Source organism: Suricata suricatta, chromosome 5, assembly GCF_006229205.1.
Source record: "Suricata suricatta isolate VVHF042 chromosome 5, meerkat_22Aug2017_6uvM2_HiC, whole genome shotgun sequence".
In the NCBI taxonomy this organism is placed as follows: Eukaryota; Metazoa; Chordata; class Mammalia; order Carnivora; family Herpestidae; genus Suricata; species Suricata suricatta.
In genome coordinates, this window is record NC_043704.1 from 25,875,957 (window position 1) to 25,903,823 (window position 27,867).

Sequence of the window (27,867 nt, forward strand, 5' to 3'; positions counted from 1 at the left end):
GTGCCTTCCCCCACATTCTTTCCCCCTTTCCCACTTTTTTTCTTTCCCCTGGTTGTGTATATAAACAACCCCCTTTTGAATAAACGTTGGAGCTTGATCAGATCTCTGTCTTGCTCCCATTCTTTGTGTCTCTTGTCCCATCCATTCACCCGTTCCCTCCTCCAAGGTTCCCTGTTGAAGGACCCCGCAGGCCGGGGCATGTGATGACAGCTCAGAGCCCGGGGCCTGCTTCGGATTCTGTGTCTCCCTCTCTTACTTCCCCTCCCCTTTTTGCACCCTGTCTCTCTCTGTCTCTCAAAATAAATATATGGTAAAAATTTTTCAAAATAAAGGCTAATTTTTTCTATAATATATGTTGTATAAATTAATTGTACTTTACATTAGTAGGTTTCCAATATGTGGTTTTGAGGTTAAACCATGCCAGTAAATATTTCTCTGAGGGTTAACAGGGAAAAGGGAATTATTTCCAACTTATGATATTCACTAAAGAGGAAAATTAGAGGCTCCTGGGTAGTTCAGTCAGTTACGCATCCAACTTTGGCTCAGGTCATGACCTCATGGTTCATGAGTTTGATCCCTGCATGGGACTCTTTCAACACAAAGCCCACTTCAGATCCTCTGTCTGCCTCTCTTGGAGGCCTCCTCAACTCTCAAAAATAATTAAACATCAAAAAAATTTTAAAGGGAAAATTACTCATTATTCACTAATGATTAAAGAATAAAAACTCATAAGAATCTTTACAAGCTAGGACCAACATATTTTTCCAGTTGCTTTTAAGAGAAAATTATTGTACTGGCAATGACTTGGATGTATGGCCAGGCACTTGAAAGGAGTACATTTGGAAGATTAGAAACAATGGTGTCTGGGAAAGAGAATTGAGAATGGACTAGGAGAACAGGTCCAAAGCAAGTGGATCTTAGTGTATCATCTCATTGCCTATCACAGGATGTCTTACTGCTATGAAGACACTGAAAAACTAAATGGGAGGGATTATTCATTCAAAGAAGATCAGCCAGCATTTGTCTATAGTCATCCCATGATCCTACAATGGGCTGGTGGCCACTTGGTTGGAAACTATGAATGAGCATATTAGCATGTGTTTCTTCTCATCAAAGCCAATGTAATTACTAACATTCCTGAATGCTTGTTAGTGCCAGATACTGACACTGAACAGTCAATATGGTGTCATTCCTTGAAGAGTTTGTCCACTTGATGTCTATTTGATTATACAGAATCATAATGCATCCACTAATGGTAACAGAAAAGCATTAATTCTCTCCCATCCTAATAAGAGGAAGTAATTCATCTTCTTGAGATTCATATACAGGTAAGATCTGGATTTGTCTCTTTTGCCTACAATGCCTCTGCCAGACAGGGCTTTCTGAGTGACTGAGATTCAGAAAAACTACTTTGAACCAAAGGACCCATTTATGGCAAAGGATTTTGACAATCGATAAACGAACAAGGAATTCATTGGTCATATTCTATCTATCACCCAGAAGTTACTAGCTTGACAGAATGTGGAATGACCTTTCAGCTAGATGGTCAGCTTAAGGATGGCACTCTGCAGGATTGCCAATCAGTCCTCTTGAACATAGTGCAAATGTTGAACCAATTGAGATTATATGCTGTTCTGTGTCTAATACCTACAATGCAAAGGGAAAGACAGTAGAAGTAGGACTGATAGCTCTCCTTATCACTGTGTGACCAAGTTGAGAAGTTGAGGCTTTCTGACCCTGCAGTTTTATGCTTTAAAGGGTTATAGGTCATGGTCTATTAAGTATATGTGAAAGAAATTTATACCGTAGAATGAGTCAGAATTTCTGTAACCTAAGAGTATAACCACCATTTAGTAACTTTGGGCCTCATGATGATGAAATATCAAACAAAGAAACAGAAACAGGAGTTACTACAAAATAATCAGAGCAGGAAGTATTGTGTCAGAACCTGAGGCATTCATTGCAGTGTGTTGGCCTGGTGATAGCAGTAAATAGCAATTGTATTCACAAGTCATGTAATTAGGGCTTAGGTACAGGCAAATCACCCAGATGAGCAGAACTGTAGGAAGTAGAGAATATATGATAAAGAAGGAAAATGATTAATGCTCATTATGGTTTCAGAACATAGACTATAGCTTGTTTCACTAAACTTTTATTTTATGTCCTTTTAAGAGGTAGTAGCAACCACCTTGTCTTAATCAATTCAACCTGCTATAACAAAAGTACCATACACTGAGTAGCTTAAATAATAAACCTTTATTTCTCTCTGGTCTGGAGGCTTAGAGTCTAAGATCAGAATGGTTGGGTTCTTGAGGAAGCACCCATCTTCCTAATTTCTTTCTTGAAGACAAGGCTATCTTAATGTATCTTTACATGGCACAGAGAAGGAAAGATCTCTCTTATCTTTATAACAGTACTAATCTCATACATTAAGGCTTTACCCTCATGACTTAATTATCTTCCAAAGGCCCCCACATCCAAATACCATCACAATGAGGATTAGGATTTTGATACTTAATTTTGAGGGACCGTTCAATCTATGCACACCCTATCTCACTAGTACTCATTTACACAACTTCAGAATTTACCTGTAACTTCTGTGGTTTCCTACATGCTGACAGCTTCCTATCTTAAGCACCTGTATATCAATCTGTTTGTCTACTTGAGGGTATCTTCCAGCACCAGAAGATCACAAGCTGCCATATGCAAGTCAATCTGGGATTGTGCTTGTCTTCATTTTCCTAGGGTTAACCATTCAAAAATAAGAGACAGGAGTCAGTAGAAAATACCCAGCCTCCCAAGCATCCTAACAGGAAGCTCTCATGAGTGTGACATAATTTAATTTAAAAAATAACAGTGAGATTGAGCCCAACTTGCTGTTTTCATTGCTATTAGGCAATAGATTCTTTATTAATTTTCTTCTCTTTCACATGTCTCAATCTCTACTGCCTCACTTGTACTTCCTAGGATCATCTACCAAATAAGCTGCCTAAACTCAAATCTTGCGTCAGTGTCTGCTTTGTGTTGAGAATCCAAACACAAACAGAATGGGTGTTTGAAATTATTTTCAAAATTTGAGCCATTGCTTTGATGAGAGATACTTTTAGTATCATCCAATTTTGACAATGGATTTTCATGAAGCTTATGTCATTAATGTTTCAATTTCGATCTCCAAAGCAAAAATATTGTTTCAGAAATTGAAGTAGTGAGCAGCTCTAAATCTCCACAGAAAAAAAAAACTGATTTTCAATATTTCAGTTAGCAAGTGGGGTAATCAGAATAATGATTCTTGGTTCCTCAAAGATTTTCATGTCCTAATACAGAAAACGGAATTAGGTAGTAGATGAAATTAAGTTTGCTAATCAGCTGATGATAATCTATAGCTGAATTATCCAGTTGGGTTGAATGTATCACAGGGTCTTTAAATGTGAAATAGGGAGGTAGAACAGTTAATGTCAGAGAAATGCTGTGTGGGGAAGACTTGATTGGCCATGCCTGGCTTTGAAGGTTGAAGAGATCTTAAACCAAAGAATGTAGGCAGCCCCCAACAGCCAGAAAAGACAAAAAAAAAAAAAAAGGATTCTCCCCTGGAACTTCCACAGAAGGACAAAGCCCTGCCAATGCTTTGATTTTAGCCCACTGAGACCCATTTTGGTCTTTTGGTAAAGTTTAAGATATAAATGTGTGCTGTTTTTAGCCACTAAGTCTGTGCTAACAGCAGCAAGGGGAAGCTTGCATCCTGTCAGTGGATACTTGGAATCATGAATAAATCATACCTCATATATACCATATTTTTCTATCCATATATACAAATAATAAAGTTTGATTTATAAATTTAGCATAGTAAGATATTAACAATAACTAATAATAAAATAGGAGACTATAACATATAGTATAATGAAGTTATGTGAATGTGGTCTTTCTCTCTCAAAATATCTCATTGTAGTGTGAGATAATACAATGTCTACATGATGAGATGAAATGAGATGAATGACATAGGCACTGTGACATAGCGTTAGACTACTATTGACCTCCTGGACATATGTCAGAAATAAGATAATCTGCTTCCATGCCACAATTGACCATGGATAATGGAAAACATTGAAAGTGAAATCAAAGATAAGGGAGGACTACAGTGGACCCTTGAACAACATGTGTTTGAACTGTGTGGGTCCACTTACAGACAGATTTTTTTTTTGGTGAGTATAGTGTAGTACTGTATATGTATTTTCTTTTCCTAATGATTCCTTGATAACATTTTGTTTCTCTAGCTTTATTATAAGAATATAGTATATAATACATAAAGCATACACAATATGTGTAAATCATTGTGTTATTGGTAAGGCTGCTGGTCAGGAGTTGGCTATTAGCAATTAAATTTTTAGCAAGTCAAAGGTTATATGGGGGTTTTTGACTGCACAGAAGTCAGTGTCCCCAATCCTCATGTTGTTCAAGGGACAAATACTGTAAGTAAATTTACATTTATACCTAATACAGACATTGTTATAGAAATAAGAATAATGATGTGATAGGAATAGTGATATAATAAGAGGTTAAATGTATCTATCTTTATCTAGTATACTATTTCTCATAATGTGTAACTTTTTTTGGTTACGTCTGTTATGAGCTGAATTCATACATTGGATTCTTTACACCCAGTACTTAAGGATATGACTAGATTTGGACATGGGTTTTTAAAGAGGTTATAAAGGGAGTGCCTGGGTGGCTCATTCAGTTAAGCATCGAATTTCGGCACAGTTCAGGATCTCACCATTTTAAATTTGAGCCCCAGGTCAGGTTCTGTGCTGAAAGCTCGGAGCCTGGAGCCTGCTTCAGATTGTGTCTCCCTCTCTCTCTGCCGCTCCCCCACTCATGTTCTTTCTGTCTGTCTGTCTCTCTCTCTTTCTCAAAAATAAATATAAACATTAAAAAACAAGAGAGAAATAATAAAGTTAAGTGATGTAATTAGGGTGGACCTTACCACAATATGACTGGGGTTCTTATAAGAAAAGGAAATTAGAACATAGACATGTATGCATAGGGGGAGATCACTATATGAATATGAAGATGGCCATCTAAAAGCCAAGGAGAGAGGTCTTAGAAAAAAACATTCCTGTCAACACCTTGATCCCATATTTCTGGTCTCCAGAAATAGTTCTCCAAGATTGTAAGAAAATAAATGATAATTTCTGTTGTTTAAGCCACCTATTCTGTTACTTTATTATGGTAGTCCCAGCAAACTAAACTACTAAATATTTTGCCATAGTCAAGATATAATAATATGTTGGTGTTTTTTCCTTTACAAAATTGCATTTAATTAACTTGTCACAACATAATCACTTTTTTACTTGTTTCTTTTCTTTCTTTCTTTTTTTTTTTTTTTTAATGCACCTCTGAGAAGCCGGAAATAAAGATTTCTTTTTAGTACAATGGATAGTTACAGTTTTGTGATGAAAATTTCTTTGAATAATCATATACACCTGAGTGCTATTTAGAACTCAATCGATGTGTTCCAAGTTTCAAAGTCATGCGTTTACTAAAGACATTTCCTTTTTCTTTATCTCTTTCACTATTTGGAAGGCAAATCAATGTTGACATTAAGCTCCTTTCTCATACTAAACCAGCAGAATTGGGTAGAACTTTCATAAAGATGGTTTGTAGAGTTTCCCCTCACAACAGATTCCTTTGTTTTGGAAATATTTTCAAAATGGACTCATTTCTAAGAGAAATATGAAATAATTTCACATTATTTGGGGAAAAATAACAAACTACGGTGTTATAGTATATCTAATATAAATGTTGCAGACTAAAATGTTAAGCATTTCCTTTAAAATATGTAAATTTAATAGGCTTATGCCATTAAAAGAATAGAGAAACAACATTTTATCCACAATAAGGAATAATGCAGATGTGAGAAAAGACTGGTTTTTAGTTCAGCAATTATGGGCAGCAGAAGTTGGATGGGGTAATTAAGCTGATTGTAAAGCTGTACAGGCAAACGTGCTGACCGTCTGGAGGCCCATGACTGAGGCTGAGGCGCAAAGGACAGGCTACAAACCCAGTTGGCAGGTAATAGAACTTACTGATCTTTTATCCAATAGAACCAAACAATGCAGCAAACAAATATAAATGGAAAAAAAAGAAAACCTAATAAAAGACTATAGTATGAATGAAAAGAGAGATTTAAGAATGTATCTATTGTTTTCTCTTGGTTTAAGTAAAGAAAACATAGGCCCTCTGAGAGGGAAAAGAAAAGAAAACAAGGTAATTCTACAGACAGAACAAAAATAAAGGGAGGTGTAATTAGAACAAATTGTCAGGAAATCACAAAGACAACATAATTAAACTTCGTAACACGTACATAGGGAGAATAAGATGTGTGATGAAAAAAAATAAACTTAAAGATTGTTCTCAGGTCATGGGGAAAATAGAGAGATACAAGTAATTAAAAATGAGAAAAAAGGAAGAATAGATCTCTAAATGAGAACTGTGTGCAACTAACTTGTATTATGCATATTTGAAAAATAAGAAAGATATAATTTGAAATTCTAATTCCTTCTTGCAAATGCTAACATTTATTCTTTTAGAATGTTTTCATGTACAAATCACATTTAGGAAAGTACCTTTCATTTGTTTTACTGAGTGTAGGTTCTAAGCAAATCATGAAATAGATGAGGCAGTGTTAAGTATTGTCTCCTTCTTACCATTACCTATTTTCTGGGGTCAAAATGTTTCATGTTAATTTCATTTTCACAATTGGATTCTAGGTCTCTCAGGTAGCTTCCATGATTAAGGATTTCAGAATATTTCATTTCCTCCAAAAGCCACCTGTTCTGACTTCTAATTGCTCAAATACCTGCTCTTTGCTCTAAGACATTGAAAAAAATTGTATTACAACTATGTTGAATGAAAACTCTTCCCTTTGCACTTGTGCACAGATAAAATATGCATTTCAATACAAGGCTTCTCAGTATTTTAACACAGGTCCTCATATTTTCTCACTAATTTCTTTCATATGATATATTGAATGAATTTTGTGATGGTATTGTTTTCCAAAAGTACACTTTCTTAGGAACACAGTTGCAAATTATAGTAAGTCAGTGTGTTTTAATGGTTTCATCAAGTTGTTTTGTCTTAAATTATTAATTTACCTATATTTTTATTATTAAAAGATTGAGTTGACAAGCAATAATTAGGACAAAAATAAAATATAAAAAGTATTTGTGCTTTCATACAAAGCACAACAAAGAAACTGGCATTATTACACACACATAACACACACACACACACATACACACACACATACACATCCCATATACAAAGAGAAATCGAGGAAGAAGGCAAGATCCTGTTAAGAAAGCAAAATTAGGGGCACCTGGGTGGCTCAGTTGGTTGGGCCGACTTCAGCTCAGGTCTCGGTTCATGAGTTTGAGCCCGTGTTGGTCTCTGTGCTGACAGATCAGAGCCTGGAACCTGCTTCAGATTCTGTGTCTCCTTCTCTCTCTGCCCTTCTTCTGCTCACACTCTGTCTCTCTCTCTCTCTCAAAAATAAATAAACATTTAAAAAAAAAGAAAGCAAAATTAGACAAGATCCTTAAAAGTGACATATTCATTTTTATTATCTTTACCTGTCATTAAAAGATTTTTCTTCTGAAAAATAAGTCAATTTATCAGATGAAAGTAATGAAAACATTGAACTACAGTAATTCATATATATTTCAACTAGCTATAATCTAGGGATTCTTATTTGGCGATTTCTTTTTATCCACTGTATTTATTTCCATTAGGTTTGTATAAAAATGTATTTGTTATGCAAAAGGTTTGGCATATACCAATTGATTATGGACATGCTAATGAAGGCATGTTTCTTGAGCAGTAAGTTTTTTCTACTGATCTGTGAAAATGGTAATGATATAACATTACCATTAACTAACTATTGAAAATTCCAAATTCTTTCATTACAGCCTGATTCATATTTTGGAAAAAATAAATTATCTTTGCAAATCAATGAATAATATGACCCTGGATAAGAAAATTATTTTAAATATATTTGACAAAATATACCATCATCTTCTTTACTTCAAACATCTGTTGTCTGATATACTATAGATTCATCAATAGCAGAGAGTACTTCTTATTTACCTTGGTTTACTCAATGCCTAGCACATTAGAAGTACTAAACAGCTTCTGAGTGAAATAAAGTGTTGAATGAATTAGTGAACTAACTTATGTCTCACTATCCACATTCTTTCTCCTCTCACTGCACTTTCTCTTTCCACAGGACCAAAACTTGTAGGAAAAGTAAGAATAGACATAAAACTTGATTTGTTACATATTCATGATCTCTAATTTAAATCTGATTTTTGTTGTGGGTCATCAGTATTTTGATTAGTGTCTCATTGTGCCTCTTAAACTCTAATTTCTTTTTGTGCCAAAAGCTTCGCCCTCATTCAGCTGGGGTCATTTTCTAGTTTATTGAGAAAAGATTGGGATAATCTGTCATTAAATAGCTCATTAACTCCCATAATATTTTCTTCAACATATAAGTAACCTTTTATTATTTCTTTCATTCTTATCTACTATAAGAAATGGAAGCGGAAGAGAGAGAGGAAACTCTTCAAAATAATACATTAATTTCTCTATTTTGAAAATTTTTAACATTTTATTCATTTTTGAAAGACAGAGTGGAATCTGGGGAGGGACACAGAGAGAGGGAGACACAGCATCTGAATCCGGCTCCAGGCTCTGAGCTCTGTACTAAGGAGGGCACTTATTGTGATGAGCACTGGGTGTGATATGTAAGTGATGAATCACTAAATTCTACTTCTGAAACCAATACTATTCTATATGTTAACTAACTTGAATTTAAATAAAATTATGAAAGAAAAATAAATAAAATAAATAAAATTTAAAAAAATCCCAACCTTTACATCAAAAAACAAAAAAGGAAATATAGAACAAAAATGGAATCAGAATACAAAAAAAAAAAAAAACCCAAGTTAGATAAAAAATAGCAATGTAAATCATGCATAGGAGAAAGTTCCTGTGAACTTTACAGGAGTTTCCTGATGTTAATAATTAGAGGATTAACTGTTTGGGAGAATATGAGTGTTCACTTTCTTCTAATGGCAGAATAGTACTTGGAAGTCAAGGCACTGGTCTTGTAAATCTGTGCCTTTTTTATATTTTAAAGAAGTCATGGCTGGTAACTTTATGTTTTTAATAACTTACTTTTGATCTCAACATTTCAAATTAGGGCCTATCTAGAGGGCATGTACTATTTTAATGAGTCGGTGTCAAAAGTGTATAAGTCCTAAATTGCCTGATGGAAGGCTTGGAAACATTAAGAGAGAGCTGGCCACTCTCATAGTTCCCACGTTAAGGCTGACTCTATAGAGGTCAACAGCATGGTCCTAACTTTCTCCCTGTCCCAGCATTAGATAATCAGACTGGGATTTTTCAGCACAGTGACATACCAGTTTTCAGAGGAAACTTTAAAACAAAACATAAGAGAAGAAATACAGAAAAAAACAAATTAAGAAAAAGGTAACTCATAAATACACTCTGAGACAAATTAAAGAGGAATTTCTAAGAATGGTGTCCAACCATCAGTATATGTTCAAGTTTCCCAAATGCTTCTGATATGTATTGGGATTTAGAGCCACTGAATTAAGTAATTCAGTGGTTTGATCCATGATCTGAGCAGGAGAACTTTACACATGTGTTTCTCTTCGGTAGCACTGTACAAGGTCAGCTATCTTTCCGGAGTTAGAGTGCAATTGTAGTAGTCAGAAGGTTCCATAAAGTGATTTTGTTTCCTGAGTACAAGAAGATGGCAGTTCAGTATTTGAGGTGAACCAAACAGTCTGTGAGATTTATTTTTACAGAATGGAATAGTATCAACCAAACCAGTAAAGAAATAAGAACAACTGAGACCTAAATATGTTTGGCTAGAGTTATCTTTCTCATTTATAAAAATTACCTCTCTGACTCCCAGTGGATTACATAGATAGTTTAAATGAGATATTGTAGGTAGTCATCATTTCTCCTGACACTTTGGTATGTACTAAATATCAATATATTTCCTTTAAAAGTGTGAGGTGTTTGGTTTGTGTCTTTGTTTTTGTTTCTTGCTCACACTTAAAAGGGATATAGCTTGTTTATATATTTGTTACATCTTAAATCAGCAACTTTTGGTTTAAAGTATCATTGTGAGAAGAGACATCTGCCCTCCAGATATTTTTCCCCTGGAATTCTCTTAGAAGTGCCTTGTTGCAGCCCGGGTACTTAGAGCTTTAAACAATGGGTTTCTAGTGATCCTATAGGAAATTGGAATAGTGGAAGTGTAAGTGGCAATGAAAAAATTCAACAAACTACAGGCCATAGGCTCTGAAAATTTTAAATGATCTCCTGGTCTAGCAGGTGTAAGCAACTGCTAGAATACATGTAATGACTGAGCATCAGCTCTGAGTAAAAGAACAGTCCTACATTCTGGAAATTATCTCACAGAATGGTTTGGCACTGCATAACAAAATCTCAAATAATACTGACTTAAAAAGAAAGAATTATTTTTCTCATGCACCAAGATATTCAGAGATAAGCAGATGCTGGTATTCTTTTAGTGGTTTGGTGATGTTAGAGGCCGACCCTCTTTGACTGTTTATGGTTTCAAGATGGCTTCTGAGTCTCTAGGGAGTAAAATAGAGAAAGGAAAACAACTTTCCTTGCCAAATATCACTCCTCATTATATGGCATTTTTAAGTGAGACAATGGAATTTCAGGAAAAGAATAGAACATTAGACTGTTGGGGTGGAATAGAGAAGACACACAATCCAAACTTGGCTCATATCAAACTAAATATTGATGATTAATGAACATAATACAGACTTTAAAATAAAAGATGCTCCTCTTGTATGCCTGCATTCAACCACAGGCAAAAATCAACTCCAGGGTGATTCAACACTTGTGAAGAGTGAACTTATAAAGAGAAAACTGTAAAACTTTGAGACAATGATAGAGGAGAATATCTTCACAATTATAGAATAACAAAAGATTTATTTAAAAAAAACAAGAAGTATACAAAGCACAAAGAAACCTATTAGCATTAAAACTACAATTTTATGTTTAAGTATGAACTATAAAGAGACCAAAATGCAGATCATAAACCAGCATATGCTATATTAATCACTAATCTGATAGATTATCTTATTTAGATATGAAATGCTCATACAAATAATGCAAATAAGAAAAAGACAAACAACCACAGAAGAAAAGAGACAAGAATCATGAACTGGTATCTCACAAAAGAGACAGGGGTGATCTAAGCCTTGGACACTATGAATACTCAGAAAAATACAACCTACCATTAAAATTAAATGCCATTTTACACTCGATATTAGCAGAACTAGAAATCAGAGAGTGGAAAGTGTTAATGAGGTCATGGAGAATTAGGTCTGTCACACTGCTGGGCCGTGTATAAGTGGGACACTAACTTTAGGAGTTTGGCATACCTAACATTCTAGTTCAAGTGTAGAGCAGTGCCAACAGCTCCCAGGAATCTTGCTCTGTTATATGAATTTTCTCTGGAGAAGTTGTTTTGTGAAACCATTGGGCTGAAGAACAGTCTGTTAGAAGGGACAAAAGGTGAGAAATGTGTTATTTTATTCTGATCTCCTATCATTCCTTGGTCAAAATTCATCACATTCTGTACTAAGTCTGAGGCACTTCAGCGTTATGAGGCCTCGCATACTATGTTGGGCCCAGTAAAGATTTTTGGACATAAGTATGACTGGGTTTCTGATTCTGGCACCAGTAAATCTCGGGAGGCATATATCTTGGTCCAGTTTACCTAATAAAGTTAAATGTTGACAACCCAGTAACTCTGCTCTTAGAGAAACTCCCGCATGTACAATCCAAGAGCTACTTATAAAGCAGATTTACTCATAATTGAAAGAACTGGAAAAAGAAAAAGAGGAAGGCCAACAACCAGAAATTCTTCAAATGTGTGCAAGAGTAGCTGGAATATGAGAGGCAGGAAGAAAATGAATAAGCTGTAGCTACAGACATCACATTAGGGAACATCATAAAACTGATGTTAAACAAAAGGACCAAATCACAAAAGATGCACACAATGGATTGTATTTAAGTGTCAAGAATTAGTCAAAAATACATTATTTATATATGAAAAATTCACCATTTGAGCAGAATTTAATTATTGGAATGAGGGAAGTAGGTAAGATTGGACAGTGTTGTTTCCATAGAAGTTTCTGAAGAACAAGGAATATATTACTTCTTAAGCTATCTAGTTGATATTTGTGTGCACATTTCATTATTATTTTGGTTGCAGTTAGCATTCTAGTTGCGTCAGTTATATGTTTAATTTATTATTCATATGTAGACATTTTACAAAACCAAAAAACTTATATAGCATTATCTAGAAGATAAGCAATGATGTGATTAAAGTTGTTAAATAACGCTTTATTTGTTAAAATGTTTAATTATGCTACAAAAATTACTTCATGATTTAATCTTAAGTTAGACAATTATAACTTTCCCCTTAATACTTTTTCTATTATATTCAACTCCAAGTAAATACAAGTTCTAATGCTTTAGGGAAACATTGTGCAACTAATTTCAAGAGAGTGAGTTGGTTACCTTTTAATTGTTTGGAGTTTGGCAATATATTGACCATCCAAATACATTTATGAGCTAATGCTTTACTTTACCAGTAAGCTCTTCAGATATTCTATTTGAGAAGAGTCATTTGCTATCTTCTCATTGCCAGTAAAATAAATACAATTGCTTATTCCAAATTGAATAGGTAGAACACGTGCATAAGGGTAATTTAAATGAGCAAATTTCAGACTAAAATAGAATGCTGTGTCCATCTTATTCATTAAGACTATGAGATTATTCATTTCACCTATTCGATGGGCATGTAGGTAATAATTGAGATAAGTAAGACAAGCAGAATAATTTTAGACAGATTGTAGCTGGTTGATTTGACAAACCATTAAAAGTATGACATCTCTATTAAAGTTGTTATTTTAAATACAATTATTGATAAAAATAATTGAGAAGCTCTTCCAGTTTTGCTAAAACCTCTTAAAAGAAAATAAGGCCCAATATGATAAAATAATAAAAGAAAGTGGGTGATGTCATTTACGTAATAAGTCAATATGTCCCATAGATACTCAGTGTAAAAGACTGACAATGGCTTTTGGTTTAGAGAACATGGGAAAATCATACAATCACTTTGCAACTTGATTTATTTGCCTAATGTGAAAAATTATATATATCTTTCAAGGTTAAATAAAAAATAGACATGTATGATGATGATTTTAAATCATACCATGACAATAAATTTAAATAAGTCATTAATATCAAAACTAATTATCAATCACTTTTTATTCCTTCAAAACATTAGTATTATGTTTCTTCAGCATTCAATAACCAAAAAATAATTAATGAAAAAGTGATAGGCTGCTGGTTGAAGGCTAAGTCATGTTTTCCTAGATAAATTAATCATATTAACCTAATAAAGTTTGTTTTAAAGAAGAAAACATATAGGAAACTTAAATCTGTCAAAACGGATGACAAGTCAATCTAATTTATTTCATTTTTCTTTATGTTCTGTTATTCATTGAGTTTTTGGTGATGGAACTCATGTATCCTCTTATTCAAAAAAACTGATTTAAGTATTTTTAAATTAATAAACAAAAGTTATTTTTCACCCAGATTATTACTTCTAACTATATATAGGATGTAAGAAACTAAAATTATACAGATATACACATAAAATTTGCTACCTTAAATGGATGTTTGATAGTTTCCAGACCTCATCTGTTACTTTTGTTTGCCATGTTATTGTAGTTGCTATTAATGCTTTCTTTTATTAATGTATTCAAGTACATTCATTAAACAACTAGCCAGCTTTGTGAACACAATGAATTTTATCTACTTCTTAGCCATCCCCAATGAATAATCAAAGTATTTCTTAAGTAACTATTATTTCAAAATCAGCTCCTACATACCACTCTTTTTCAGACCCAAATGATTCAAGTCCTTCTTACATGGCAGTTTTAGTACTGACCCTAAATGAAAACTAATGATCAAAAGTAAGCTGGTGTCCCCATTTTTCCTAAGAAATATTGATTATTTAAGGTGGTTTACAACATACAGGAAAATCATTATAAACAATCACCTAAAACTAAGATTAAAGACTCTGTATTAAAACTCTCTCTGCATTTGCTGAAAACAGACAAAAACACGCAAAACTTTATTGATGTACAGAATGGCTATTTTTGGTTGCTGTCCAGATGTTATCAGGAAGGGATAGAGACTACCTCACGCAGCTTCTTGAAACTCCCCATCCCACTGAGAAAGTCTGGATTTGTTTCCTTTCCGTGTTTGTGATTTTTCTTTAAAGAACACAAATAGACAACCATTATGTGATTTCTCTTTCCAGCCAGGCAATGCCTTGCCATATTATTTCACTATTTTTGTGTGCCTGTTCTTGGCACTTTAACAACATGACAGGGATTAAGTACACAACAGCCCATGGCGTGAATTTAGCAATAGAAATCGGTAAATGTTCAGCTTTTTAACTCACAATCTGTTATTCGTGTACTAATGGATTTTGTTCTTATTAATAGCTATATGTGAATATTCCTGTGAGAAGGTCCAAGAAACACTTTATATACAAAATTTTCAAAATATAATGTTTGGGCAGAGATCTTAATTATATCTTAGCATACTTTTAATTGAATGTAACTATTAATGCATCCAACTGGTTAAATAACTAAAATTTAAACATAGTGGGAAGTCAATGTCTGAGTCCTATGTACAACAGTCTGTTTTCTCAAATTTAACAACACCCCCACTATAATATGTTCTGTATGTATGTACTGTTTTTTTTCACATGTCTGTTTTCTTCCAGAAATTTATTTTAAGGCATATACAATGAAACACAAACACATATCATAGGTTTCTCTCCTTTACACAATAGATCATACACTCTACATACTATTCTGCTCATTTTGGAGACCTCCCCATATCAGAACAGAAGTATCTTCCCATTGTATTTGACTAGTGCACAGCATTTTCTTATTTGAATGTGAATTAATTTATAGAACCAGAGCCCCAAAATTGATTACATAGTTGTTTATAATCTTCTGTTAATACAAGTGATGCTAGAATGGTTCATCTTGTACACATGCCATTTCATGCATGCTATTACATCTTTCAAGTGAGTCCTCAGACAGAAAATGGTATTTCCATTAGCAAATGTTAGAGATACTTCAAAATATCTACATATATTTTCAGTCCTCAGAATTTTACCAATCTGTACACCCACCAGCAATTTATTAAGATGCTTCTTTCCCTAGAGCCTTGCAAAGTAAATGTATTATTAAACATTAATTTTTTTGTCAGTTGGATACATCTGGCATTCTCCGTCTTATCAGGCCCAATGATCCTTTTTTTTTATTATAAAAGAAATTGTAATGCTCTCCTGTACTATGCTGCAGTGAAATTCATTCTGTATCTCTCTATCTACATAATTTCAAACCTAAACCAGTATGGTGCTATAACTAATACAAGGGAAAAATAACAGAATTTTAAAAAAATGTGTTTCCATATGTAAATGTACAAATGCAGTCAGATGTCTGTGCAAAGTAGAATTAGTATACTGGCAGAGATGTGTTGGTAACTCAGATGTCTTCAATGGAAGCGGCATGGCTGATGTGATAATGCAAAATTGTGGACAGCTCTTGATAAAGATGCAACAAAAAATTAGATATATCTATTGCTTTATAAAGTAGTTATATTACCAAGATATTTGGTATAATATAAATCCCCTCCTTTAAGTATTTAGTGAAAACATATAAACCTGATAGAGTTTGCTAAAGCAATTATAAGCAACACTTTTTTTTTTAAGTTTATTTATTTACTTCAAGAGAGAGAATGTGAGAGAGTGGGAATCCCAAGCACTGTCAAGTTGTGGGACTTGAACCCACCAACCACAGATTCATGACCTGAGCTGAAATCAAGAGCAGGATGCATAACTGACTGAACCACCCAGGCACACCTATAAGCAACTCTTTTTTAAGTTTATTTATTGTTTTTGAGAGACAGAGAGAGAGAGAGAGAGAGAGAGAGAGAAGGAGAGAGAAAGATGGTGGGGAAAGACAGAGAGACAAAGGGAGAGAGAATCCCAAGCAGGCTCCACACTGTCAGTGCAGAGCTGAACATGGGCCTCAAACTCACGAAATTGTGAGATCATGACCTGAACTGAAACTAAAAGTCAGGATCTCAAGTGACTGAGCCACCCAGGGGCCCTAAGCAAGTCTTTTTAATGTGTGAAAGTCAGGCAAAATTTTGAAAATTGTGTGGAACATCAGCTTTTTCCCCCCTTTATGTGACTATAACAGTCATTGCGGGGAATCTAGTACCAATGCCCCCTATGAGATAAATATCCATTGTCCCTTAAATTATTTTGCCAACTAAAAATACTTACCCAAACTTTCAACAGTCTTCTTTGGCATGTAAAGCTAATACATTAGATGAAAATGATATCCTTGAGAACTTTAAATGTTCTTTATTTTATCATAATTTGATATTTGTTCCAGAAACTCTGGATAATTTCTAAAAACTATCTGAAGACTCTGAGTTTCATTAACAGATGCAGGGAAAATTTGGAGAGCAGTCAGCACTTGGGAAAAGAAACCAGCAATACAAGGGCTTCTTGTTTTTACAATTATTCACTTGAAAGAAAACCATAGTTCATTCTGTGAATAGAGGCTGAAATTCTGATAGAAAACTTGCACTTTTTCCCAACTAGACCTAGAAGACAGAGTTTGAAGCAAGCACACGAGCTGGGAAAGGAGAACAGGATTTACAGAAAGGAGATATTTTGAGTTGATAAGCCTCCAGATCGCCATTTAAACTTGGTCCAAATATATGTTCTATCACTGAACCGGGTATGGGGCAAACTCAACTTAAACCAGCTAAATATTAAAGAATTAAATTGTGATTTGGGTTTCTGCAGAAAAAAATTGAGATTGCATTTAAGTCCAACAAAGCTAAATGCCTGATAAAATAAAGAAAAATCTTCAGAGGCATATATTCTTCATAATGCAGGGTCTCTACATTTGAGCTAAGATTTAGAATTAGTCAACATATGAATATAAAAATCAAGAAAATGTCACCCAGCCTCATTACCAAGAACAAAGACTCAGTGGTTAAAACTAGTAATCGTGGATTTTAAGGCAGTTAATATCACTCTATGTTCAATATTAAGGAAGATATATCCACGTTAGATGAAAACATAAGATGTCTCATTAAGAAAATAGACTATATCACACACATACATATATATATATGAATCAAAGAGAAATATAGGGTCTAAAACATAAAATATCTGAAATAAGTTATCTCCAGGTAGGCCTCACAGCTAAAAAGGAGATGACAGAGGAAGGAGACACTGAATTATAAGATAGATCAAAAGAAAATATCTGATCTGAAAAAGTAAAAAAAAAAATGTAAAACATACAGCTTCAGCAAACTCTGCAACCCTGTCAAACAGATCAACTTCTGTATTAACTAAGACTCAGAAATAGAGAAGGAAAGAATGAAAAAGAAAAATAGACATATATATTTGAAAAATTATAGTCAATATTCCCTCAAATATGGTGTGTGTGTATGTATGTGTATATATATATATATACACACACACATACATTTTATATATATATAAATATATATATATATATATAATACAAGGAAAATCACTTCTTTGTTCCTTATAGTCGAATTACTGAAAGCATAGATCTTTAAATTAAAAAAATATGGATTTGAATCTAGCTTGTCAGAAATATTTGAGTCCCAAAGACAATATCTAAACATCTAAAATGAAACATCTCTAAACTGCTAAAAGAAAATAACTCTTAACCAAGAATTTATATTTAATAAAAATATTCCTTAAAAATAAAAGCAAGCTGGGCACCCAGGTGGCTCAGTTGGCTAAGCCTCTGACTCTGGATATTAGCTCTTGTGATGTTGAGATCAAGCACCACATTAGGCCTCATGTTTAGTGTGGAGCCTGCTTGGGGTTCTCTCTCCCTCTCTGTCCTTCTCCTACTCCTGCTCTCTTTCTCTCTCTCTCTCTCTCTCCCTCAAAATAAATAAACGTTTAAAAAAAGAATGAAGTCAAGAATAATGATGATGTCTTTTTTTTTAAGTTTATTTATATATTTTGAGGGAGAGAGAGAGAATGTGTGCATTCACAGGCAGGGGAGTGGCAGAGAGAAAGAAGAGAAAAGGGATCCCAAGCAGACTCTACTCTATCACCACAGAGTCCCAGGAGGGGCTCAATCACATGAACTATGAGATCATGACCTGAGCCAAAATCAGGAGTCAAAAGCTTAACCCACTGAGCTACCCAGGCACCCCAGGATATCTTTAGCTAAAAGAAAATTAAGAGAATTTGTTGCCTACAGAATTTTATTTTTAAAAAATGTCAAAAGCAATTATTTGAACTGATGGGAAATGAAAACCATATATTGATTTTGATCTTAGGGAATAATGAAGAGCATCAAAATTGCAAACATCCAGGTAAATATAAAGGACTATTTTTCCTCTAAGTACATTGTAAACCCTATATCATGTTTATTTTTTTAATGTTTATTCATTTATGGGAGAAAGAGAGAGACAGAGTGCGAGTGGGGGAGGGTCAGAGACCTAGGGAGACACAGAATTGGAAGCAGGCTCCAGGCTTTGAGCTGTCAGCACAGAGCCCGATGAGGGACTTTAACTCACTAACCGTGAGATCATGACCTGAGTTGAAACCAAGAGTCAGATGCTTAACTGACTGAACCACCCAGGAGCCCTTACCCTATATCATATTTAGAATAGAACCTCTATTAATGTCTTATAGGATGTTTTAACATACACAGATGTTTCTGAATTCTATATCATAATGAATGGGGTGGTTGATAAATGGACTTAAATCACTGTAATGGTCTACATGTTTACTTTCAGTAAAGCAACATTCACTCTAAATAAATTGAAAGTCTAAAAATGCATATTGTAATTTTTAGAGAAATCATACATAATTGTTTGATTTTCTTGTCTTTCATAATAACTGGTAGCTTAAATATTTGATTTCTTTATTAATTCTCCTTCTTTCTTTCCCTCTGTCTCCCCTTCAAGTATTTTTTATGTTTATTTATTTTTGAGAGAGCACAATCAGAGGTGGGACAGAGAGGAGGACGGAGGATCCAAAGCAGGCTTTGGACTGACAGGCTGACAGCAGCGAGCCCAATATGGGGCTTGAATTCAAGAATCACAAGATCATGACCTGAACTGAAGTTCAATGCTCAACCAACTGAGCCACCTAGTTGTCCCATTTCTTTCGACTTTTAAATTAAGGTGACACAATAACTCTGTTTAGTTTATTTAAGCCATTGCAAAATATTTCATTTTGATTTTATTTTCTATGTGTCAATATTTCTATATTTTCTGTTATTCTTCTCATGGTGTTAATTTTGATTCCCTTAAAAATTGTTTTTAATGTTTATTTACCATTAAGAGAGAGAGAGACAGAGTTTGAGTAAAGGAGGGGAAGAGAGAGAAGGAGACACAGAATCTGAGACAGGCTCCAGGCTCCAACTATCAGCACAGAGCCCGACTCGAGGCTCGAAGTCACAGACCGCAAGATCATGACCTGAGCCAAAGTCTAATGCAGAACTGACTGAACCACCCAGGAGCCCCTGATTCCCTTTTCATCTTCTATATTAAAATAGCTTTTGGTCAAAGGTTTCTGGTTTTTTGGTTTTTTGGTTTTTTTTTTTTGTATTACCAATCATAACCTACATGTTTCCTGGGTTGGAAAAGTTTCCTGGGAGTGGATTGGGAAGGTGTCTACATGGATTTCCTTATTTCTGCTATCTCAGAGACCATATGGATAATTCTTTATAGTGCCATGGAATCCAGGCTCCTTTAGTGCCACCAGAGCAGAGTAAGGAGCAGGTGATTTGTTTTTCCACACCAAGATAAGATGCTCATCTGCAAGACAAAGAATTTTTGTTGGGGATCTCCTGAGATGTTCTACTGCTTGGCCCATCCTTTCCTCCCACCCAGCAGGTGCATGAACTCCACCAGGAAGAGACTTGAATGAGTTTTGGAGTGGGAAGATTAAATATGTTTCTCCATTTCACTAAAAACAGTGTTAACAGTGCTTTTTGATTTGTTAGTTTTCTTATAGTTCTATTGCTGCTTTTGGTTGTTCTCCAGGAAAGAAAGAGAACAATTCTGACTGACAGAGTAATGTATACATGAGAATTCAATACTATTTTACATTTATATAAGTGCTGCTTAAAATAAAATTAGGGTACTATGTTAATTTTCTTTGGAAAAAAAGGTAAAAAGTAAAAAAAAATGCATTTTAAGTTATTTTGCAATCTGGAACATTTCAAAAGAAACTACCGGTTTTATGAGGCAAGGTTTATGTCCTAGTTTGAAGTAGAATACTGAATTTAATTAGGCATTTTATTTTTAAGAGATATACATTGAGTCTTTTCTAGCAAATAACAGGTAAATATTTATGGTGAATTACACTCTCATCAATATGTTCTCCCAATTTGAGGCAAAAGCCAATAGTAGTTTAAACTGTCTACATCATAAGAGAAAAGAGTTTTTGATTGATTAATAATAGTATATGTTATTTTTTTTTCACTTTGCTAAAACTATTCCTGGTAGACTAAAGACAAAAATAACTCCCACTTATGAATCAGTAAACTAAATATGACATTTTATTTATTTCACTCAATTTGTATAATACATAAGCCTTATTTCACAGAGTGCTCATGCACTAGGGTTACATTTCTAAAACACATTTATATTATTCCAAATGCATACCTTTTTGTTCACATTTATGGCTGTCTCTTTGTAGAAGAGGGATCAATAATCATCTGACTGAGGTTTTAAAAGAGAAAGATAAAGAGCAAGGAAAGCTCACACTAACACATAATTGGAAATAGAATTTGAATGTTTTCCAAACAGACCATTGTAGTCTTTCTTACATGCAGCAGACATTTTCATTAAATAGATTCCTTGGTAATAAATTGTATATTTACAAGGGCTTTGTTTGCAGTGTCCCTTTGAGATGATACATCAAGTTCAGAAGCATCAATAAAAGCGACTTTAATATCCAGGAAAATACTGATGCAGCTGTTTGTTTTCCAACAGTGCCAGTGACTCATAAATAACAAAGTAACACAGGCATACCTTGGGCAAAGTGGCTATATTATCCTTTCTATGACTCTAATACCAGTAAATCAGTTACTGACTTCAAATTTCTTAGAAAATATGTCTTCTACTCTTAGACAATGTGCAACTCTAAACAATAACACCAGAAACAAAATCCTTTACCAAGTAGGTGGGATTTCCAAGTTGAATAAAGTCAAACTACTCTTTAAGAGTCATTCTAGAAATTGTGTGCAAGTTCAGAGTCTCAAGATCTTATTATTTAAAGAAGAAGAATGTTTAATCAGCCACACCTGGAAAGACTCTACCAAAATGAAAATTAAACCAAGGGAACTATGCCTAAAAATACAGAAAAGAATAATATCTCGAATTTAATAAGCCACGTTACAAAGAGGTAAACATGTTTATATATTTGTCTTTATAAAAACCCCTATTATGTTTGTAGAGGTAGAAATTACTGCCGCGAGGGAAATAGGCACTTTTATTTATAGTCATAGAGTCCTAAGTGGAGTCTGAATTAAAATACAAGAATATCAGTTCCTAATCTAGTGCTACATTAAGACTACACTGTATTATATTTTTAAATAGTTGAAAGCCTACTGCCACTGTCTACATCACCCCAAGGCTGCTTGACTATGTCAAAAAGGATGTTCATATAGGTTCCATGAGAAGCTTTCCTGTTTTTGTTAGCTTTGCATAAACAACCCTCCACCCCCTTTATCAACTCCTCACTTAATGTCCAGCAAATATATTTCTCAACTACATGTTTTAGTTTGTATGACCTTTATAACTTTCTCTCTTTTTATGGTGACTCCATTTCTTTCCCATCTTTAAGATAATCACATGGTAAAATGTCTTATTAGTCACAGTTTGCTGCTTATATTCCAGAAAAATAATGAATAAACTGTCTCTAAATAAAAAAATAGAAATATTCAAGGATTATGTTGAAAACATAACGTAATATAACAACATGACATGACAGACATCAACATAACATACAAAAAGAGAAGGTTGTTTTCCAAACTTCCCAACTTTGCTTTCTGTACCCTTTTGTTTCTTTTTATACGTCTTTAGTGATTTGTACTTCTCTCCTTTCATATTGTTCTCAGTATTTCCTTCTCTATGGGAAACATGCGGAATATTAGTTTATATTTTAATATGAAAATTATTTCAACATTTCTCATTTTCCAAGGGTATTTTTTATGACAAGCTTTCACTCCTGCTAAAAATTTGCAGATTTCATGGCACTTGGGAGAAAGGATTTGGGGGTCAGGATGCTTCCCATAACCCTGGAATTGAAGCCCACAGATGTTGCCTGGAGAGTAGGACTCTTTCCCTACTAGCTGTTCTAGTAACAACGCACTACTCCCTGTAAAAGTCTGTGACATTATCACGAACAAAATCATTATAAAGGTGAATATTACTCACCAGGAGAGAAATTAATTGGCCTTAAATATTTAATTTTAAATTCTTTTAAGTATACTTTGTAAGCCAGTTTCTTATATTTAATACTGCCATTTGGTTCATTTATAACAACATATGGTAAAAGGAAAAATATTTGTGTATGCTTCTTAAAATAGAATCAGAGCTGATAAGATTATTGGGTTAGGAAGCGGAAGCTAGTTGTTGAATTATAAATTCAGTAATTGGATCTGTCTGGTTCTCTGTCCTCTGAGTTAATGCAGGGACATCAAACACTTCGCTCACCCTCTGGATCTGACTGCTTTGTATCGGTCACGTTATCAGCAGGCTTTTTTACTGTTCGAAAGCACTGAATCCCTGGGGACAGCTTATTATAAAGAATTTTAAAAAACACACTGAATCTTTATCTATTTCTGTTAAAAATTGTGTCATCGAAAGTCCTCTTTTTGAGGAGCTTAATATAAAGACATAAATACACACAGCTGCCACCTTGTAACTTTCATATTTTTATGTACAAAATCACAGTGCTTTGTCTATGAGATTATTCCAGAAAGTAGCTACAGAAAATAAACCTACCTAATAAATGCTTTAGAAGATTCATACTTTCCATAGTTAAGGTTTCAACAAAGAATTTATAAATCTATTATTGGAATTAAGCTTTTTCGGTGTTCAGGCATCAAAGTTGAAACCATATGATGTTTTACAGTAACAAGTATTTAGGTACAAGTATTACTTGTACAGCAACAAGTGTTACTTATAGAAATACAATAGATATTTTTGAACCCCTCTCTCTTTAATATTTCATAGAAATGAGTACTGTAAGAATTTATCACCATCAGTATCTGTTATCAATATCAGTGTCTAGTGTAGAAGAGTCTTAAAAATGAAAAAACCAAACGTCTCATGTGCCATGTGATTTTGTATTTGATCTTCTGTTCCACACCATCTAAAGGTTATTTGGATTATCACTCCCATTTCACACACAGAGAAACAGAGACCCAGGAGAGAAATGTAAATTGCCATAAAGGTTTCATTGGTTGTCTCTATTCATTTCCTGTTTATAATTTTATTGATTTCTCCTCTCTATTCAAATTTCTTTTCTTCTCTTTGCTTTAGGCTTGCATTGCTCTTTTTCTCTCATTTTCTGAGATGGAAGCTTAGATTACTGTTTGCAGATCTTTCTTTTCTAATATATACATTCAATGTTCTAGATTTTCTTGTAAGCACTGATTTCACAGCATTTCATAAATTTTACTTTCATTTCCTTTAGCTCAAATAATTTTTAAAATATCCTTTGAGATTTCTCCTTTGACTCATGTGTTATTTTGAAGTATGTATTTATTTAATATCTAAATATTTTGCAATTTTCCAGCTATCTCTCCAGTTTAATTCTATTATAGCCTGAGAATATACTTTATATGATTTCTATTCTATTGAATTTGTTAAGGTACATTTTATGGCCCTGTTCTGTCTTTGTGAATGTTCCATATGAACTTGAGAAGAATGTGCATATCGCTGTTATTAGATGAAGTATTTTACAAATGTCAATTAAATTCCTTTGGTGGCATTGCTTTTTAGTTTAACTATATCCTTCCTAATTTTCTGCTACTTAATCTATCAATTATGGATAGAGGTGTTTGAAAGGTTCAAGTATAATAGTGAGTTTGTTGCTTCTTTCAGTAATGTCACAGTTTTGCCTCACCTATTTTGATGTTCTTTTGCTAAATGCATACCAGTTATAGATTAAAATGTCTTCATGGAGCATTAACCCCTTAATTCATAGGCATGGTCAAATATAGCACTAAGTAATCTTCCATTATAATGAATATTCTAAAAGAAAACTTGGGACTTAAATGTTTAAGTTGTCATGCAAATTCTTTTTAATTTTTAGGAAAGAGGCAGATCTCAGAGGCTAAAAAGTTAACCATGCTTAATCTATGGAACAATAGTGTAGCCCCTCACAAAGAATTATGACATCCACACAAACATTATTTTTGGAAAATAATAAAAATGATAATTTATGTGTAATAATCCTCACCTGCTTTCCTCATTTCAGATGTAACACTTAATATTCAAAGATATGTATACATCTACCAACAAAGTCCTTATAATCAATATAAAAATAAATATCATCCACAGGAAATGATTTCAAAGTTAAACGGTTGGAATCTATGGGGAACTGTAAAAATGTGTAAATTTGTGTAAATAATAATGGTTTCCAAATGGCAACTGCTTTCACAACTTGGGGGGAAGTGAGAGCTGAACAGTGCTATCTAGTGTAATGGCAAAAACATAGACTTAGCCAAAAAGACAGAACAGTTAAAAAAAAAAAGTGGGAGTGCCTGAGTGCCTCAGTTGGTTAAGTATCAGACTTCCCCTCAGGTCATGATCTCATGGTTCCTGGGTTCGAGCCTCACGTTGGGGGCTAATGCTCCTCCTAATCATTCTCAAGTCAACTTTGTCTGAAATTAATGTAATTACTCCATGTTTCTTTTGAGGACTGTTATCATGGTACATTTTTCTCCATCTGTTTATTCAAACTCCTCTGTGTTTTATCCTTACAGTGGGTTTCTTATAGCCAATGTATGGTTAGGTCTTTTTTAAAAAAAAGATCCGTCTGACAATAACAGTTTCTTAATTGGTATATTCAGATAATTTACATTTAAAGTGATTTTAATGTAATTGAATTATTATCTATCATACTTTTTAGCTATTTTCTATTTCTCACACTTCTTTGTCTCATTTTTCCCTTCCCTTTGTTTTCGGCCTTCTCTAGTTTTAATGAGCATTTTATATGATTCAATTTTCTCTCATCTCTTAGCATATCAAGTTTACTTCTTTTTCATTTAAGTTTGGGGATTGGCCTAGAGTTTGCAAAATACTTTTACAACTAATCTAGTCCACTTTAATAACACTGTGACATTTCATGGCAAGTAAAGATAACTTACAACAGATTATCTCTAAGACATACCTCCCTCCAGTCCCTTATAAGATTGCTGCTGTTTATTTCGCTTACCCAAAGGAACATATACTATTTCTATTACTATTCTGAAGTTGCAGTTACCCATCATATAACTTGAGAATGAGAAAAGTAATGAAGATTTTGTTTTATCTTCATTTATTCCTTTTCTTATACTCTTCCCTTCTTTATGTATATCTTGAGTTTTTGATCTATATCATTTTTCTACTCTTGCAGGAACTTCAGAGAGATATTTATTGTAAGAAAGATCTATAGGTAACAAATTCTCTCAATATTTGTTTGAGAAGTTCTTTTTTTCCTTCACTTTTGATAAATTCTTATCTGTTGCCATTATAATAATTAGCACTGGGTAAATAAACATAGATTGATCTGAATCAAATTGAAATAAATTATGTTGAAATGTATACTTTGCTCTGATTATTACTTCACCATATCTTACAAGAGATTGATATACTAAGTGGATCCTTGTTTATTTGGGACACATATCAAAAATAATGCTTAGGTTACTTTCCTATATTTCATTCAGAGAAGTCATTATAAACCTAATAAGATAGGGGCACCTTGATGGCTCAGTTGGTTAAGCATCTGACTTCAGCTCAGGTCATGATCTCATTGTTCGTGGGTTGAAGTTTGTGTACGGCTCTGTGCTGACAACTCAGCAACCGGAGCCTGCTTTGGGTTCTGTGGCTCCCTCTCTCTTTCCTCTTCCTCCACCCATGCTGTCTCTCCCTCAAAAATAAATAAACATTAAAAAATATATACATACATACATAAACCTAACAAGACAATCTAATTATATTTAACTTATCTGCTATTATGCTCATTCCTTCAATGATTATTAGATTTATATAAGCTTAAGAAATCCTTCAAGCTCTATGATATAAAACATATATAATATGGTTAATGATAACATTAGGCATAAAAGCAAATTATCAAATACGTTTTACATGCCCTTTTTTATTTTTGCATATTATAAGAACATTTTTACTTCACCATTTAAAGAAGAGCATCTGAATGTCTTCAGCTCCCTCTCTGGGAAGTCAACGCAAGGGCTCTTCCTATTTTCTTTGTTATTTCATTACCTTTTTTGTTTTTTGACATTTATCTTTTAGTCATTTCAGCAACAAATTTCAGTCCTTTAAAATAATGAAATATTCACATACAGGTTATCTAGTACTCTAGGACAAAATGGTAGATGCTTTCTTCTCTCAATTCAAGGAAATATATATTATATATATAACCAAATTTATGTTACCTTATAGTGAGTGCACACACACACAGCATATTTACTTCTGCTGGGACACACCTATGTATTACAGCTTTCCCTCTTTGAATATAAGGCAGTATGCTAGTTTCTGTTATCACAATTCCCAGTTACATTTAACCATGCATCCTACATTTTATTTATACTGATAATCCTGATGCAAATGAAAGAAGCATATTATAGAAGTAATGAGATTCAATAGCTAGTTTTATATGTTGAAACTTTTTTTTCTTTCTGAGCAGAGGCAGTCATACACTTTATGTATCTACCTTCCATTCACTTCTAAGCAGTGCTAGAATAGTTTTTCTCCCTTTTTCTTTAAATTTAAAACAGAATTAATAGCATGTAGAACCTTTCTGAATATTACAAAACAAGGAAATTATGCCTGTGACTAATTGAGACAGGTGTGTTTGTACAAATACGACCCAAATACAGCTTTATGAAATCATTTCTTTCCATTAAAATAGAATGCATCAAAAAAGAAAATGAAATATCTAAATCCATCTCTTTCCTCATGATTAACGAATCTAGCCTGTCTCTCATGAAGCACCATCTGCTCTCTCAAGCACATTTATAGATAACGCTTATCAAAACTGGAGGGGATTATGTGGAAGCAAAGAGAAACAACAATAAGAGTAGCTTAATGAAATTCTATGACAAACTAGAAAGGAAGAACACATCATCGTTCAAAAAAAAATCTCTGAGCTCTCAGGAGGCAAAACCAATATTTGCAGGAAAATATTTATATATCTTAACATAATGCAATCCCCGAGTTGCTGATGCAAATTGGACTTGGCCAGAAAGTTGCATTTATAAGGAGAAGGAATGGTGCTCTATCGATTATACCCAATTTTATATAAACAAATAAAATTACTAATGAAGTTGGAATGTAAGTCACATTGTTGAAAACTTTATTATATTGATCTATTGATGTAAG